General features: G+C 55.0%; 1 protein-coding gene across 1 annotated transcript in view; it reads left to right on the top strand.

Moving 5' to 3' along the window:
* Nucleotides 1-17658, top strand: part of LOC147091432 (tyrosine-protein kinase STYK1-like) — a 94863-nt gene that overhangs the window by 14825 nt on the left and 62380 nt on the right. Inside the window, exon 2 of the mRNA XM_085976784.1 lies at nucleotides 9223-9318. The gene's annotated coding sequence lies outside the window, so the exon portion shown is untranslated. The remainder of the gene's footprint in view (nucleotides 1-9222; nucleotides 9319-17658) is intronic.

Raw genomic sequence — 17658 nt, 5'->3', positions numbered from 1 at the left:
AGCTTTGCCTCCGATCGTTGTACAGGTGCCAGGACCCTCGACATTGAGTGCCGGAGGGCTGACCAACCTTGGGGGGCATCGCAGCCCAAGTCAATAGCCCATGCAGACGCAGGCGGCGGGAGTCACTGGAAAGGGATCAGGAGCAGGAATCCCCGATGGTTATTCCCCCTTACTAACCCAGGGGAGGTAGCTGAGCAAAATAAAAGACACTAGCCCCCTCCATCAGCAACCGAGTGAGATCAGGCTAACACAGCACAGGCCGGGGATGGAGCCTGGGTCTTTCCTGCTCTGTGTGTGGGGCTCAGTACCACACCGGGTGTGATCAGGCTAACTCAGTACAGGCCGGGGACGGAGCCTGGGTCTTTCCTGCTCTGTGTGTGGGGCTCAGTACCACACCGGGTGTGATCAGGCTAACTCAGTACAGGCCGGGGACGGAGCCTGGGCCTTTCCTGCTCTGTGTGTGGGGCTCAGTACCACACCGGGTGTGATCAGGCTAACTCAGTACAGGCCGGGGACGGAGCCTGGGCCTTTCCTGCTCTGTGTGTGGGGCTCAGTACCACACTGGGTGTGAAATCAGGCTAACACAGCACAGGCCGGGGACGGAGCCTGGGCCTTTCCTGTTCTGTATGTGTGGGGCTCAGTACCACACCGGGTGTGAGATCAGGCTGACTCAGTACAGGCCGGGGACGGAGCCTGGGCCTTTCCAGCTCTGTGTGTGGGGCTCAGTACCACACCGGGTGTGAGATCAGGCTAACTCAGCACAGGCCGGGAATGGAGCCTGGGCCTTTCCTGTTCTGTATGTGTGGGGCTCAGTACCACACCGGGTGTGATCAGGCTAACTCAGTACAGGCCGGGGACGGAGCCTGGGTCTTTCCTGTTCTGTATGTGTGGGGCTCAGTACCACACCGGGTGTGAGATCAGGCTGACTCAGTACAGGCCGGGGACGGAGCCTGGGCCTTTCCAGCTCTGTGTGTGGGGCTCAGTACCACACCGGGTGTGAGATCAGGCTAACTCAGCACAGGCCGGGAATGGAGCCTGGGCCTTTCCTGTTCTGTATGTGTGGGGCTCAGTACCACACCGGGTGTGATCAGGCTAACTCAGTACAGGCCGGGGACGGAGCCTGGGCCTTTCCTGCTCTGTGTGTGGGGCTCAGTACCACACTGGGTGTGAGATCAGGCTAACTCAGCACAGGCTGGGGACGGAGCCTGGGCCTTTCCTGCTCTGTGTGTGGGGCTCAGTACCACACCGGGTGTGATCAGGCTAACTCAGTACAGGCCGGGGACGGAGCCTGGGCCTTTCCTGCTCTGTGTGTGGGGCTCAGTACCACACTGGGTGTGAAATCAGGCTAACACAGCACAGGCCGGGGACGGAGCCTGGGCCTTTCCTGCTCTGTGTGTGGGGCTCAGTACCACACCGGGTGTGAGATCAGGCTAACTCAGCACAGGCCGGGAATGGAGCCTGGGCCTTTCCTGTTCTGTATGTGTGGCGCTCAGTACCACACCGGGTGTGAGATCAGGCTAAATCAGCACAGGCTGGGGATGGAGCCTGGGCCTTTCCTGCTCTGTGTGTGGGGCTCAGTACCACACAGGGTGTGAGATCAGGCTAAATCAGCACAGGCTGGGGATGGAGCCTGGGCCTTTCCTGCTCTGTGTGTGGGGCTCAGTACCACACCGGGTGTGAGATCAGACTAACTCAGCACAGGCCGGGGATGGAACCTGGGCCTTTCCTGCTCTGTGTGTGGGGCTCATTATCACACCGGGTGTGAGATCAGGCTAACTCAGTACAGGCCGGGGCTGGAGCCTGGGTCTTTCCTGTTCTGTGTGTGTGTGGGGCCCTCCTTACCAGCTTGTCACGCTGTTTATAAATCTCTGTTTTAACCCAAAACATCTGAATGTTTACAATACACTCCCATCTGATAATGCACGGCTCACGTGTGTCTCAGTGTCAAACACTCCCAGGGCAGGTACAGCACGGGGTTAGGTAAAGAGTAAAGCTCCCTCTACACTGTCCCATCAAACACTCCCTGTGCAGGTACAGCACGAGTTAGATACAGAGTAAATCTTCCTCTACACTGTCCCATCAAACACTCCCAGGACAGGTACAGCACGGGTTAGATACAGAGTAAAGCTCCCTCTACACTGTCCCATCAAACACTCCCAGGGCAGGTACAGCACGGGTTAGATACAGAGTAAAGCTCCCTCTGCACTGTCCCTTCAAACACTCCCAGGGCAGGTACAGCACGGGTTAGATACAGAGGAAAGCTCCCTCTACACTGTCCCATCAAATACTCCCAGGGCAGGTACAGCACAGGGTTAGATACAGAGTAAAGCTCCCTCTACACGGTCCCATCAAACACTCCCAGGGCAGGTACAGCACGGGTTAGGTACAGAGTAAAGCTCCCTCTACACTGTCCCATCAAACACTCCCAGGGCAGGTACAGCACGGGTTAGATACAGAGTAAAGCTCCCTCTACACTGTCCCATCAAACACTCCCAGGGCAGGTACAGCACGGGGTTAGATACAGAGTAAAGCTCCCTCTACATTGTCCCATCAAACACTCCCAGGGCAGGTACAGCACGGGGTTAGATACAGAGAAAAGCTCCCTTTACTCTGTCCCATCAAACACTCCCAGGGCAGGTACATCACGGGTTAGATACAGAGTAAAGCTCCCTCTACACTGTCCCATCAAACACTCCCAGGGCAGGTACAGCACGGGTTAGATACAGAGTAAAGCTCCCTCTACACTGTCCCATCTAACACTCCCAGGGCAGGTACAGCACGAATTAGATACAGAGTAAAGCTTCCTCTACACTGACCCATCAAACACTCCCAGGGCAGGTACAGCACGGGTTAGATACAGAGTAAAGCTCCCTCTACACTGTCCCATCAAACACTCCCAGGGCAGGTACAGCACGGGGTTAGATACAGAGTAAAGCTCCCTCTACACTGTCCCATCAAACATTCCCAGGGCAGGTACAGCACGGGTTAGATACAGAGTAAAGCTCCCTCTACACTGTCCCATCAAACACTCCCAGGGCAGGTACAGCACGGGGTTAGATACAGAGTAAAGCTCCCTCTACACTGTCCCATCAAACACTCCCAGGACAGGTACAGCACGGGTTAGATACAGAGTAAAGCACCCTCTACACTGTCCCATCAAACACTCCCAGGACAGGTACAGCACGGGTTAGATACAGAGTAAAGCTCCCTCTACACTGTCCCATCAAACACTCCCAGGGCAGGTACAGCACGGGTTAGATACAGAGTAAAGCTCCCTCTACACTGTCCCATCAAACACTCCCAGGGCAGGTACAGCACGGGTTAGATACAGAGTAAATCTCCCTCTACACTGTCCCATCAAACACTCCCAGGGCAGGTACAGCACGGGTTAGATACAGAGTAAAGCTCCCTCTACACTGTCCCAGCAAACACTCCCAGGACAGGTACAGCACGGGTTAGATACAGAGTAAAGCTCCCTCTACACTGTCCCATCAAACACTCCCAGGGCAGGTACAGCACGGGTTAGATACAGAGTAAAGCTCCCTCTACACTGTCCCATCAAACACTCCCAGGGCAGGTACAGCACGGGTTAGATACAGAGTAAAGCTCCCTCTACACTGTCCCATCAAACACTCCCAGGGCAGGTACAGCACGGGGTTAGATACAGAGTAAAGACCCCTCTACACTGTCCCATCAAACACTCCCAGGGCAGGTACAGCACGGGTTAGATACAGAGTAAAGCTCTCTCTACACTGTCCCATCAAACACTCCCAGGGCAGGTACAGCACGGGGTTAGATACAGAGTAAAGACCCCTCTACACTGTCCCATCAAACACTCCCAGGGCAGGTACAGCACGGGTTAGATACAGAGTAAAGCTCTCTCTGCACTGTCCCATCAAACACTCCCAGGGCAGGTACAGCACGGGTTAGATACAGAGTAAAGCTCCCTCTACACTGTCCCATCAAACACTCCCAGGGCAGGTACAGCACGGGTTAGATACAGAGTAAAGCTCCCTCTATAATGTCCCAGCAAACACTCCCAGGGCAGGTACAGCACGGGTTAGATACAGAGTAAAGCTCTCTCTACACTGTCCCATCAAACACTCCCAGGGCAGGTACAGCACGGGTTAGATACAGAGTAAAGCTCCCTCTACACTGTCCCATCAAACACTCCCGGGGCAGGTACAGCACTGGTTAGATACAGAGTAAAGCTCCCTCTACACTGTCCCATCAAACACTCCCAGGGCAGGTACAGCACGGGTTAGATACAGAGTAAAGCTCCCTCTACACTGTCCCATCAAACACTCCCGGGGCAGGTACAGCACGGGTTAGATACAGAGTAAAGCTCTCTCTACACTGTCCCATCAAACACTCCCAGGGCAGGTACAGCACGGGTTAGATACAGAGTAAAGCTCCCTCTACACTGTCCCATCAAACACTCCCAGGGCAGGTACAGCACGGGTTAGATACAGAGTAAAGCTCCCTCTACACTGTCCCATCAAACACTCCCAGGGCAGGTACAGCACGGGGGTAGATACAGAGTAAAGCTCCCTCTACACTGTCCCATCAAACACACCCAGGGCAGGTACAGCACGGGTTAGATACAGAGTAAAGCTCCCTCAACACTGTCCCATCAAAAAGTTCTACCCTGTTCCATTCCTAAATACTAGTTTCTCCAGTTTGACATCTATACTCTGGCCATTTTGGGTTTGGCTATTTTCAACATCTTGAAATAGTTTTGATCCCTATGAAGAATGCTATTTACTGATACTGATCTGTATTTATTTCCAAATTCTCACTTCTGATTCACCACATACTTGAACCATTGGTAACATATGTTAGCTTGAGCGAGGCATCAGGTGAGATACAAGAACAGGTGAAGTATATCCATCAGGGACCCCTTTTAAAGAGGGAGTCTCTCCATCAGGGACCCCTTTTAAAGAGGGAGTCTCTCCATCAGGGACCCCTTTTAAAGAGGGAGTCTCTCCATCAGGGACCCCTTTTAAAGGGAGAGTCTCTCCATCAGGAACCCCTTTTAAAGAGGGAGTCTCTCCATCAGGGACCCCTTTTAAAGGGAGAGTCTCTCCATCAGGGACCCCTTTTAAAGAGGGAGTCTCTCCATCAGGGACCCCTTTTAAAGAGGGAGTCTCTCTCCATCAGGGACCCCTTTTAAAGGGAGAGTCTCTCCATCAGGAACCCCTTTTAAAGAGGGAGTCTCTCCATCAGGGACCCCTTTTAAAGAGGGAGTCTCTCCATCAGGGACCTCTTTTAAAGAGGGAGTCTCTCCATCAGAGACCCCTTTTAAAGAGGGAGTCTCTCCATCAGGGACCCCTTTTAAAGAGGGAGTCTCTCCATCAGAGACCCCTTTTAAAGAGGGAGTCTCTCTCCATCAGGGACCCCTTTTAAAGGGAGAGTCTCTCCATCAGGAACCCCTTTTAAAGAGGGAGTCTCCCCATCAGGGACCCCTTTTAAAGAGGGAGTCTCTCTCCATCAGGGACCCCTTTTAAAGAGGGAGTCTCTCCATCAGGGACCCCTTTTAAAGAGGGAGTCTCTCCATCAGGGACCCCTTTTAAAGAGGGAGTCTCTCCATCAGGGACCCCTTTTAAAGTGGGAGTCTCTCTCCATCAGGGACCCTGTTTAAAGAGGAAGTCTCTCCATCAGGGACCCCTTTTAAAGAGGAAGTCTCACCATCAAGGACCCCTTTTAAAGAGGGAGTCTCTCCATCAGGGACCCATTTTAATGAGGGAGTCTCTCCATCAGGGACCCATTTTAAAGAGGGAGTCTCTCTCCATCAGGGACCACAAATAAAGAGGTCAGATGGGCCCTCGATTTTACGTCTGAAAGACGGAACCTCCAACAGTGTGGCGCTCCCTCAGTACTGCCCCTCCGACAGTGCGGCGCTCCCTCAGTACTGACCCTCCGACAGTGCGGCTCTCCCTCAGTACTGCCCCTCCGACAGTGCGGCGCTCCCTCAGTACTGACCCTCCGACAGTACGGCGCTCCCTCAGTACTGCCACTCCGACAGTGCAGCACTCCCTCAGTACTGCCCCTCCAACAGTGCAGCGCTCCCTCAGTACTGCTCCTCCGACAGTGCAGCGCTCCCTCAGTACTGCCACTCCGACAGTGCAGCACTCCCTCAGTACTGCCGCTCCAACAGTGCAGCGCTCCCTCAGTTCTGCCCCTCCGACAGTGCAGCTGTCCCTCAATACTGCCCCTCCGACAGTGCAGAACTCCCTCAGTACTGCCCCTCCGACAGTGCAGCGCTCCCTCAGTACTGCTCCTCCGACAGTGCAGCGCTCCCTCAGTACTGACCCAGGATGATTTGGACAGGTTGGGTGATTGGGCAGAAACATGGCAGATGCAATATAACGTGGATAAATGTGAGGTTGTCCACTTTGGTGGCAAAGACAGGAAGGCAGATTATTATCTAAATGGTAATAGATTGGGAGAAGGGGAAGTGCAACGAGACCTGGGTGTCCTTGTGCACCAGTCGCTGAAGGTAAGCATGCAGGTGCAGCAGACGGTTAAGAAGGCAAATGGTATGTTGGCCTTCGTAGCGAGAGGATTCTAGTACAGGAACAAGGATGTCTTGCTGCAGTTGTACAGGGCCTTGGTGAGACCACACCTTGAGTAGTGTGTGCAGTTTTGGTCACCTTATCTGAGGAAGGATGTGCTTGACATGGAAGGAGTGCAGCGAAGATTCACCAGGCTGATACCTGGGATGGCAGGAATGACGTATGAGGAGAGATTGGGTCGATTGGGCTTGTACTCGCTGGAGTTCAGAAGAATGAGAGGTGATCTCATTAAACTTATAAAATTCTGACAGGACAGGACAGACTAGATGCAGGAAGGATGTTCCCAATGGTCGGAGAGTCCAGAACCAGGGGTCACAGTCTAAGGATTAGGGGTAAGCCATTTAGGACTGAGATGAGGAGGAATTTCTTCACCCAGAGAGTGGTGAACCTGTGGAATTCTCTACCACAGAAGGCAGTTGAGGCCAATTCATTAAATATATTCAAGAAGGAGTTAGATATATTCCTTAAGGCTAAAGGGGTCAAGGGATATGGGGAGAAAGCAGGGACTGGGTACTGAATTTGGATGATCAGCCATGATCGCATTGAATGGCAGAGCAGGCTCGAGGGGCCGAATGGCCTACTCCTGCTCCTATCTTCTATGGTTCTATGTTTCTATGACCCTCCGAAAGTGCAGCACTCCCTCAGTACTGCCCCTCCGACAGTGCAGCCCTCCCTCAGTACTGCCCCTCCGACAGTGCAGCCCTCCCTCAGTACTGCCCCTCCGACAGTGCAACCCTCCCTCAGTACTGCCCCTCCGACAGTGCAGCGCGCCCTCAGTACTGACCCTCCGACAGTGCAGCGCTCCCTCAGTACTTCCCCTCCAGCAGTGCCGCGCTCGCTCAGTACCGGCCCTCCGACAGTGCAGCGCTCCCTCAGCACTGCTCCTCCGACAGTGCAGCGCGCCCTCAGTACTGCCCCTCCGACAGTGCAGCTCTCCCTCAGTACTGGCCCTCCGACAGTGCAGCGCTCCCTCAGTACTTCCCCTCCGACAGTGCAGCGCGCCCTCAGTACTGCCCCGCCGACAGTGCAGCACTCCCTCAGTACTGGCCCTCCGACAGTGCAGCGCTCCCTCAGTACTGCCCCGCCGACAGTGCAGCGCTCCCTCAGTACTACTCCGCCGACAGTGCAGCGCTCCCTCAGTACAGCCCCTCCGACAGTGCAGTGCTCCCTCAGTAGTGACCCTCCGACAGTGCCGCGCTCCCTCATTACTGACCCTCCGACAGTGCCGCGCTCCCTCATTACTGACCCTCCGACAGTGCAACACTCCCTAGTATCGGGCAACTGGGGATTGTCAGCCTGGGATTATGGGGTCGAGTCTCTGTAGTGGGGGCTCCAACCCACAACCTTCTGACTCAGAGGCAAGTGTGCTGCCCACTAAGCCGCGGCTGTTACCTTAACAGTCACCCCTGTTGAACAGAGAATATTCCCGCCGGGAGTTTGTTTCTATCTCTGAGGGACCCAATTCTCCATCCCCCTCCAGAAATAGAAAGGAAGGAAATCTCCATTCTAGCACCAACTCTGTTAAGAACATAAGAAATAGGAGCAGGAGTCGGCCATTCAGCCCTTCGAGCCTGCTCCGCCATTCAATGAGATCATGGCTGATCTTAGAACATAAGAACATAAGAAATAGGAGCAGGAGTCGGCCATTCGGCCCTTCGAGCCTGCTCCACCATTCAATGAGATCATGGCTGATCTTCTGCCTCAACTCCATTCACCGGCCCTATCGCCATATCCCTTGATGCCCTTACTAGTCAGAAATCTATCGCCTTCTGTTTTGAATATACCCAATGACTGAGCCTCCACAGCCCTCTGGGGTAGAGAATTCCAAAGATTCACCACCCTCTGTGTGAAGAAATTTCTTCTCATCTCAGTCGTGAATGGCCTACCCTTTATCCTGAGGCTGTGGCCCCTGGTCCTAGACTCCCCAGCCAAGGGAAACATTCTCCCAGCATCCACCCTATCTAGCCCTGTAATAATTTTGTATGCTTCAATGAGATCCCCTCTCATTCTTCTGAATTCAAGAGAATACAGGCCTAGTTTACTCAATCACTTCTCATACGACAGTCCCGCCATCCCAGGAATCAGTCTCGTGAACATTTGTTGCACTCCCTCTATGGCAAGTATATCCTGCCTTAGGTAAGGAGACCAACATTATACACAGTACTCCAGGTGTGGTCTCACCAAGGCCCTATATAATTGGAGTAAGACTTCTTTACTCCTGTACTCAAATCCTCTTGTAATGAAGGCCAGCATACCATTTGCCTTCCTAATGGCTTGCTGCACGTGCACATTCACTTTCAGTGACTCGTGTACAAGGACACCCAGGTCCCTTTGAGCATCTGCATTCCCCAATCTTTCACCATTTAGGAAATACTCTGCCTTTCTGTTTTTTCTACCAAAGTTGATAACTTCACATTTATCCACATTATATTCCATCTGCCATGATCTCGCCCACTCACTGAGCCTGTCGAGATCCCCTTGAAGCCTCTTCACATCCTCTTCGCAACTGACACTGCCACCTAGCTTTGTGTCATCAGCAAATTTGGAAATGTTACATTTAGTCCCCTCATCCAAATCATTGATCTCAGTCACTTGGTTCTGATCACTCAATCCCAAAATCTCGACACTGTTCTTAATTTTTCACTAGGTACAGTCGACAGGTCCCAGCACCATAATGGAAACCATCCCATGACCAGTTCCGTCACCGAGCGACTGTAGACCTGGTGTAGGAGACGCGGGCAAGGTGAGCTATGACTTTTCACCTCTGCGATTCTCATTTTAAAAAACTGGTTCGCAAATGTCCTTTAGGGAAGGAATCTGGGCTGATACATGACTCCTTTCCCATACCAACGTGATTGACTCTTAAGTGCCTTCAGCCCAAATCCACAGGAGGTCCACCACCACCTTCTCAAGGTCAACTAGGGGATGGGCAAGAAATGCCGGCCTCACCAGTAATGCCTACATCCCGAGAATGAATCATAATAAGATCTCACAGCCCTCAAACTGTGCGTCTCCTCACCCCCAAACTGTGGGACTCCTCACCTCCTAAACTGTGGGACTCCTCACCCCCAAACTGTGGGGATTCCTCACCCCCCAAATTGTGGGGACTCCTCACCCCCAAACAGTGGGGATTCCTCACCGCCAAACTGTGGGGACTCCTCACCCCCAAACTGTGGGACTCCTCACCCCCCAAACTGTGGGACTCCTCACCCCCAAACTGTGGGACTCCTCACCCCCAAACTGTGGGGACTCCTCACCCCCCAACCTGTGGGACTCCTCAACCCCAAACTGTGGGACTCCTCACCCCCAAACTGTGGGGATTCCTCACCCCCCAAACAGTAGGACTCCACACCCCCAAACTGTGGGACTCCTCACCCCCCAAACTGTGGGGACTCCTCACCCCCAAACTGTGGGGACTCCTCACCCACCAAACTGTGGGGACTCCTCACCCCCCCAAACTGTGGGAATCCTCACCCACCAAACTGTGGGACTCCTCACCCACCAAACTGTGGGAATCCTCACCCCCCAAACTGTGGGGACTCCTCACCCCCCAAACTGTGGGACTCCTCACCCCCCAAACTGTGGGGTCTCCTCACCCCGCAAACTGTGGGGACTCTTCACCCCCCAAACTGTGGGACTCCTCACCTCCCAAACTGTGGGGACTCCTCACCCCCCAAACTGTGGGACTCCTCACCCCCCAAACTGTGGGACTCCTCACCCCCCAAACTGTGGGACTCCTCACCCCCCAAACTGTGGGGACTCCTCACCCCCAAACTGTGGGACTCCTCATCCCCAAACAGTGGGGACTCCTCACCCCGCAAACTGTGGGGACTCCTCACCCCCAAACTGTGGGGACTCCTCACCCACCAAACTGTGGGAATCCTCACCCCCCAAACTGTGGGGACTCCTCACCCCCCAAACTGTGGGGACTCCTCACCCACCAAACTGTGGGAATCCTCACCCCCAAACTGTGGGACTCCTCACCCCCCAAACTGTGGGACTCCTCATTCCCAAACTGTGGGGACTCCTCACCCCCAAACTGTGGGTCTTCTCACCCCCCAAACAGTGGGGACTCCTCACCCCGCAAACTGTGGGGACTCCTCACCCCCAAACTGTGGGGACTCCTCACCCACCAAACTGTGGGAATCCTCACCCCCAAACTGTGGGACTCCTCACCCCCCAAACTGTGGGACTCCTCATTCCCAAACTGTGGGGACTCCTCACCCCCAAACTGTGGGTCTTCTCACCCCCCAAACTGTGGGGACTCCTCACCCCCAAAATGTGGCACTTCTCACCCCCCAAATTGTGTGACTCCTCACCCCCCAAACTGTGGGGACTCCTCACCCCCCAAACTGTGGGGACTCCTCACCCCCCAAACTGTGGGGACACCTCACCCCCCAAATTGTGGGACTCCTCACCCCCCAAACTGTGGGACTCCTCACCCCTCAAACTGTGGGACTCCTCACCCCGAAACTGTGGGACTCCTCACCCCCAACTGTGGGGACTCCTCACCCCCCAAACTGTGGGGACTCCTCACCCCCCAAACTGTGGGACTCCTCACCCCCCAAACTGTGGGGACTCCTCACCCCCCAAACTGTGGGACTCCTCATCCCCAAACTGTTGGGACTCCTCACCCCCCAAACTGTGGGGACTCCTCACCCCCCAAAACTGTGGGGACTCCTCACCCCCGAAACTGTGGGGACTCCTCACCCCCGAAACTGTGGGGAATCCTCACCCCCAAACTGTGGGGATTCCTCACCCCCCAAACTATGCAGACTCCACACCCCCAAACTGTGGGACTCCTCACCCCCAAACTGTGGGGATTCCTCACCCCTCAAACTGGGGGACTTCTCACCCCCCAAACTGTGGGGACACCTCACCCCCCAAACTGTGGGACTCCTCACCCCCCAAATTGTGGGACTCCTCACCCCCCAAACTGTGGGGACTCCTCACCCCCCAAACTGTGGGACTCCTCACCCCCCAAACTGTGGGGATTCCTCACCCCCCAAACTATGCAGACTCCACACCCCCCAAACTGTGGGACTCCACACCTCCCAAACTGTGGGACTCCTCACCCCTCAAACTGTGGGACTCCTCACCCCTCAAACTGGGGGACTCCTCACCCCCCAAACTGTGGGGACACCTCACCCCCCAAACTGTGGGACTCCTCACCACCCAAATTGTGGGACTCCTCAGCCCCAAACTGTGGGACTCCCCACCCCCCAAACTGTGGGGACTCCTCACCCCCCAAACTGTGGGACTCCTCACCCCCCAAACTGTGGGGACTCCTCACCCCCCTATCTGTGGGGACTCCTCACCCCCGAAACTGGGGGACTCCTCACCCCCCAAACTGTGGGGACTCCTCACCCCCGCAAACTGTGGGGACTCCTCACCGCCCAAACTGTGGGAACTCCTCACCCCCCAAACTGTGGGACTCCTCACCCCCCAAACTGTGGGGACACCTCACCGCCCAAACTGTGGGACTCCTCACCCCCCAAACTGTGGGACTCCTCACCCCCCAAACTGTGGGACTCCTCAACCCCCAAACTGTGGGGACTCCTCACCCCCCAAACTGTGGAACTCCTCACCCCCCAAACTGTGGGGACTCCTCACTCCCCAAACTGTGGGGAATCCTCACCCCCCAAACTGTGGGAATCCTCACCCCCAAACTGTGGGACTCCTCACCCCCCAAACTGTGGGACTCCTCACCCCCCAAACTGTGGGACTCCTCACCCCCCAAACTGTGGGGACTCCTCACCCCCAAACTGTGGGACTCCTCACCCCCAAACTGTGGGGACTCCTCACCCCCCAAACTGTGGGACTCCTCACCCCCCAAACAGTGGGGACTCCTCACCCCCAAACTGTGGGGACTCCTCACCCCCAAACTGTGGGGACTCCTCACCCACCAAACTGTGGGAATCCTCACCCCCAAACTGTGGGACTCCTCACCCCCCAAACTGTGGGACTCCTCATTCCCAAACTGTGGGGACTCCTCACACCCAAACTGTGGGGACTCCTCACCCCCAAACTGTGGGACAGGTCATCGCCAAACTTTGGGGACTCCTCACCCCCAAACTGTGGGTCTTCTCACCCCCCAAACTGTGGGGACTCCCCACCCCCAAAATGTGGCACTTCTCACCCCCCAAATTGTGTGACTCCTCACCCCCCAAACTGTGGGGACTCCTCACCCCCCAAACTGTGGGGACTCCTCACCCCCCAAATTGTGGGACTCCTCACCCCCCAAACTGTGGGACTCCTCACCCCTCAAACTGTGGGACTCCTCACCCCGAAACTGTGGGACTCCTCACCCCCAACTGTGGGGACTCCTCACCCCCCAAACTGTGGGGACTCCTCACCCCCCAAACTGTGGGACACCTCACCCCCCAAACTGTGGGGACTCCTCACCCCCCAAACTGTGGGACTCCTCATCCCCAAACTGTTGGGACTCCTCACCCCCCAAACTGTGGGGACTCCACACCCCCCCAAACTGTGGGGACTCCTCACCCCCCAAAACTGTGGGGACTCCTCACCCCCGAAACTGTGGGGACTCCTCACCCCCGAAACTGTGGGACGCCTCACCCTCAAATCTGTGGACTCCTCACCCCCCAAACTGTGGGGAATCCTCACCCCCCAAACTGTGGGACTCCTCACCCCCCAAACTATGGGGACTCCACACCCCCAAACTGTGGGACTCCTCACCCCCAAACTGTGGGGATTCCTCACCCCCCAGACTATGCAGACTCCACACCTCCCAAACTGTGGGACTCCTCACCCCTCAAACTGTGGGACTCCTCACCCCTCAAACTGGGGGACTCCTCACCCCCCAAACTGTGGGGACACCTCACCCCCCAAACTGTGGGACTCCTCACCCCCCAAATTGTGGGACTCCTCACCCCCCAAACTGTGGGGACTCCTCACCCCCCAAACTGTGGGACTCCTCACCCCCCAAACTGTGGGGATTCCTCACCCCCCAAACTATGCAGACTCCACACCTCCCAAACTGTGGGACTCCTCACCCCTCAAACTGTGGGACTCCTCACCCCTCAAACTGGGGGACTCCTCACCCCCCAAACTGTGGGGACACCTCATCCCCCAAACTGTGGGACTCCTCAGCCCCAAACTGTGGGAACTCCTCACCCCCGAAACTGGGGGACTCCTCACCCCCCAAACTGTGGGGACTCCTCACCCCCGCAAACTGTGGGGACTCCTCACCGCCCAAACTGTGGGAACTCCTCACCCCCCAAACTGTGGGACTCCTCACCCCCCAAACTGTGGGGACACCTCACCGCCCAAACTGTGGGACTCCTCACCCCCCAAACTGTGGGACTCCTCACCCCCCAAACTGTGGGACTCCTCACCCCCCAAACTGTGGGGACTCCTCACCCCCCAAACTGTGGAACTCCTCACCCCCCAAACTGTGGGGACTCCTCACCCCCCAAACTGTGGGACTCCTCACCCCCCAAAATGTGGGACTCCTCACCCCCCAAACTGTGGGTACTCCACACCCCACAAACTGTGGGACTCCTCACCCCCCAAACTGTGGGGACTCCTCACCCCCAAACTGTGGAACTCCTCACCCCCCAAACTGTGGGGACTCCTCAACCCCCAAACTGTGGGGCTCCTCACCCCCAAACTGTGGGGACTCCTCACCCCCCAAAGTGTGGGGCTCCTCACCCTCCAAACTGTGGGACTCCTCACCCCCCAAACTGTGGGGACTCCACACCCCCCAAACTGTGGGGACTCCTTACCCCCCAAACTGTGGGGACTCCTCATCCCCAGACTGTGGGGACTCCTCACCCCCCAAACTGTGGGGGCTTCTCACCCCCAAATTGTGGGGACTCCTCACCCCCCAAACTGTGGGGACTCCACACCCCCCAAATTGTGGGGACTCCTCACCGCCCAAACTGTGGGACTCCTCACCCTCCAAATTGTGGGACTCCTCAGCCCCCAAACTGTGCGACACCTCACCCCCCAAACTGTGGGGACTCCTCACCCCCCAAACTGTGGGACTCCTCACCCTCCAAACTGTGGGACACCTCACCCCCAAACTGTGGGGACTCCTCACTCCCCAAACTGTGGAACTCCTCATCCCCAAAATGTGGGACTCCTCACCCCGCAAACTGTGGGGACTCCTCACCCCCCAAAATGTGGGACTCCTCACCCCGCAAACTGTGGCGATTCCTCACCCACCAAACTGTGGGACTCCTCACCCCCAAACTGTGGGACTCATCATCCCCAAACTGTGGGACTCCTCATCCCCAAACTGTGGCGATTCCTCACCCACCAAACTGTGGGAATCCTCACCCCCCAAACTGTGGGGACTCATCATCCCCAAACTGTGGGACTCCTCATCCCCAAACTGTGGGGACTCCTCACCCCCAAACTGTGGGGACTCCTCACCCCCCAAACTGTGGGGACTCCTCACCCCCAAACTGTGGGACTCCTCACCCCCAAACTGTGGGACTCCTCATCCCAAACTGTGGGGACTCCTCACCCCCCAAACTGTGGGGACTCCTGACCCCCCAAACTGTGGGACTCCTCACCCCCAAACTGTGGGACTCCTCACCCTCCAAACTGTGGGACTCCTCACCCCCCAAACTGTGGGGACTCCTCACCCCCCAAACTGTGGGACTCCTCACCCCCAAACTGTGGCACTCCTCACCCCTCAAACTGTGGGACTCCTCACCCCGAAACTGTGGGACTCCTCACCCCCAACTGTGGGGACTCCTCACCCCCCAAACTGTGGGGACTCCTCACCCCCCAAACTGTGGGACTCCTCATCCCCAAACTATGGGGACTCCTCACCCCCCAAACTGGGGGACTCCTCACCCCCAAACTGAGGGACTCCTCACCCCCCAAAGTATGGGGACTCCTCACCCCCCAAACTGTGGGATTCCTCACCCCCCAAACTGTGGGGACTGCACACCCCCCAAACTGTGGGACTCCTCACCCCCAAACTGTGGGACTCCTCAACCCCAAACTGTGGGGACTCCTCACCCCCCAAACTGTGCGGACTCCACACTTCCCAAACTGTGGGACTCCTCACCCCCCAAACTGTGGGGACTCCTCACCCCCCAAACTGTGGGAATCCTCATCCCCAAACTGTGGGGACTCCTCTCCCAACCAAATTGTGGGACTCCTCAGCCCCAAACTGTGGGAACACCTCACCCCCCAAACTGGGGGACTCCTCACCCCCAAACTGAGGGGCTCCTCACCCCCCAAACTATGGGGACTCCTCACCGCCCAAACTGTGGGACTGTAAGGGTTTTGGGGGCTTCTTTAAACTGGTTTAAAGTAATTTTCCTGGTCTTGCAGGACCATTTCCAATAAAACCAATTTTATTACAGCGGGGCACGAATCGCTACCCCTCCTTTAGTTCTGAGTGGAGGAACTTATAATTAATGATATTAAAATGGAACAAGTGGTTTGGATGAGCGAAAAAAAATCAAGTTTTATTACCTAAATAAACTACAATCAAAATATCAAACTATCCCACACGCACACAGTAATTACAGTAAAATTGCTTAAAATGGGGTAAGGCAGACGGCAAAAATGAGGGGTAAGTGACTACAATGTTGATTAAACAATCTTAGCAATATCCACTTGAATTACCATCCCCCAAACTCCTTACTAGGTTGTCTTGTTGAGGAGTCAGAACACTCTGCTCACCTGTGGTCCAGCGAAGTAAGAGAGCGAGAGAGATAGCTTCTCAGCCGCTAGCTTTATACCTGGTGAGGCCCCTGCTGTTCTGCCTTGCAAGGGCTGTGTGCAAAATTCCCCACCCAAAGGGTCCAATACACAAGAGAAAGCTGTGATTGGCTAACTCAAAGTGGTTAGACTGGGTTAATGTGTCTTCCGGAGCTCCCTGGGCTGAAACAAAAGAGAATGCAACAGCCCTATTGTCCAGTGCTGGGTGATTTAAAACCCATTCAATTGTTAAACGTTTCCCATTCAAGGTACAAAAGTCTCTTCTGCAGTTTAGATGTATCCACTCGATATACAAACAAATGCTAATAGCATTCAATTGCTCTGTAAACAAAGCGTTGTTCTTTGTCTTCGGCCATGTGGTGACAGCCATTTTTACCCCTGGAAATTTAAAAGCACAACGCCCAGGGATTCTTTAATCAAAAAAATGGATCTTCAGAACTGTAAATTATTGCGAATTCTTACAGTCCGCCCTTGGATACTTCCAGCTTGCTTGTAGTATCCTCTTGAAGAAATGAGCAATAATTTCTGACCCCTCACAAACAACCATCCCCTGTATTTACCTAATAGCTATCTGCCACTGATCCCCGTCCCGTCTATTCCCCTTAAATTCAAGAAAAAAACATCCATGGTACGGTAGGCATCTTACAGATACTTCAGTTTTCAATAAGGGGTCTCATAACCCTACACATTTGTAAAATTATACAAGGTAAACCAAATTTACAATCACCTTTTGCATCATAACTTATTACAAAATGTTGCAATCTTAGTTACACAATGTACTCAAAATAATCCCAAGCACGGAGAGGGTCCTACGCCTCTGCTCAACTTGGAGTTGTCACAAACTGGTCCCAAGCACGGAGAGGATCCGACGCCTCTGCTCAACTTGGGGCTGCAACACAAAATACAAAAACTCATTAAACAACATGCTTAAATGAACCCCGATCATCACGTGCCGATGATGGGTCGCGAAATTCGAGTGGGTATTGCTCCTCCCACTCGGGCAGTAAAAGTACCTTCCACCCCCCTTTGATCATCTTAAACTTTAAAACAGGCAGAATGGATTTACAGACCAGCCTGCTCCGCCAGCCCCGAACCGTTCCCTTGTCCCTTTGTGGAGGCGGGGTACCCATCACGTTTAAAATTACCTTGGCACAGACCGAGACCAGGGAGTATGGGATCTCATGACTCCCAGTCCCTCCCCCTCCTGTCTTCCCTCGACTGGCTGCAGAAAATGATGGGTGCCTGTGTGCCGACTCTCCCTGGCCCCACACTGATCCGGCCACCCACTCATCCTTCCCAGCCACACTTATCCTCTTTGCCCGTGTGCCCCCGGGTGAGTTCCTCCCTCCCCCGACTGCACCCACGCGACTCTTGG

The sequence above is a fragment of the Somniosus microcephalus genome, unplaced genomic scaffold (genome assembly GCF_052327205.1).
Source record: "Somniosus microcephalus isolate GS21.2 unplaced genomic scaffold, FLI_Smic_1.0 unresolved_chr3, whole genome shotgun sequence".
Taxonomy (NCBI): Eukaryota; Metazoa; Chordata; class Chondrichthyes; order Squaliformes; family Somniosidae; genus Somniosus; species Somniosus microcephalus.
Note: the sequence above shows the minus strand (reverse complement) of the source record. Positions and strands in the feature narration are given on the sequence as shown.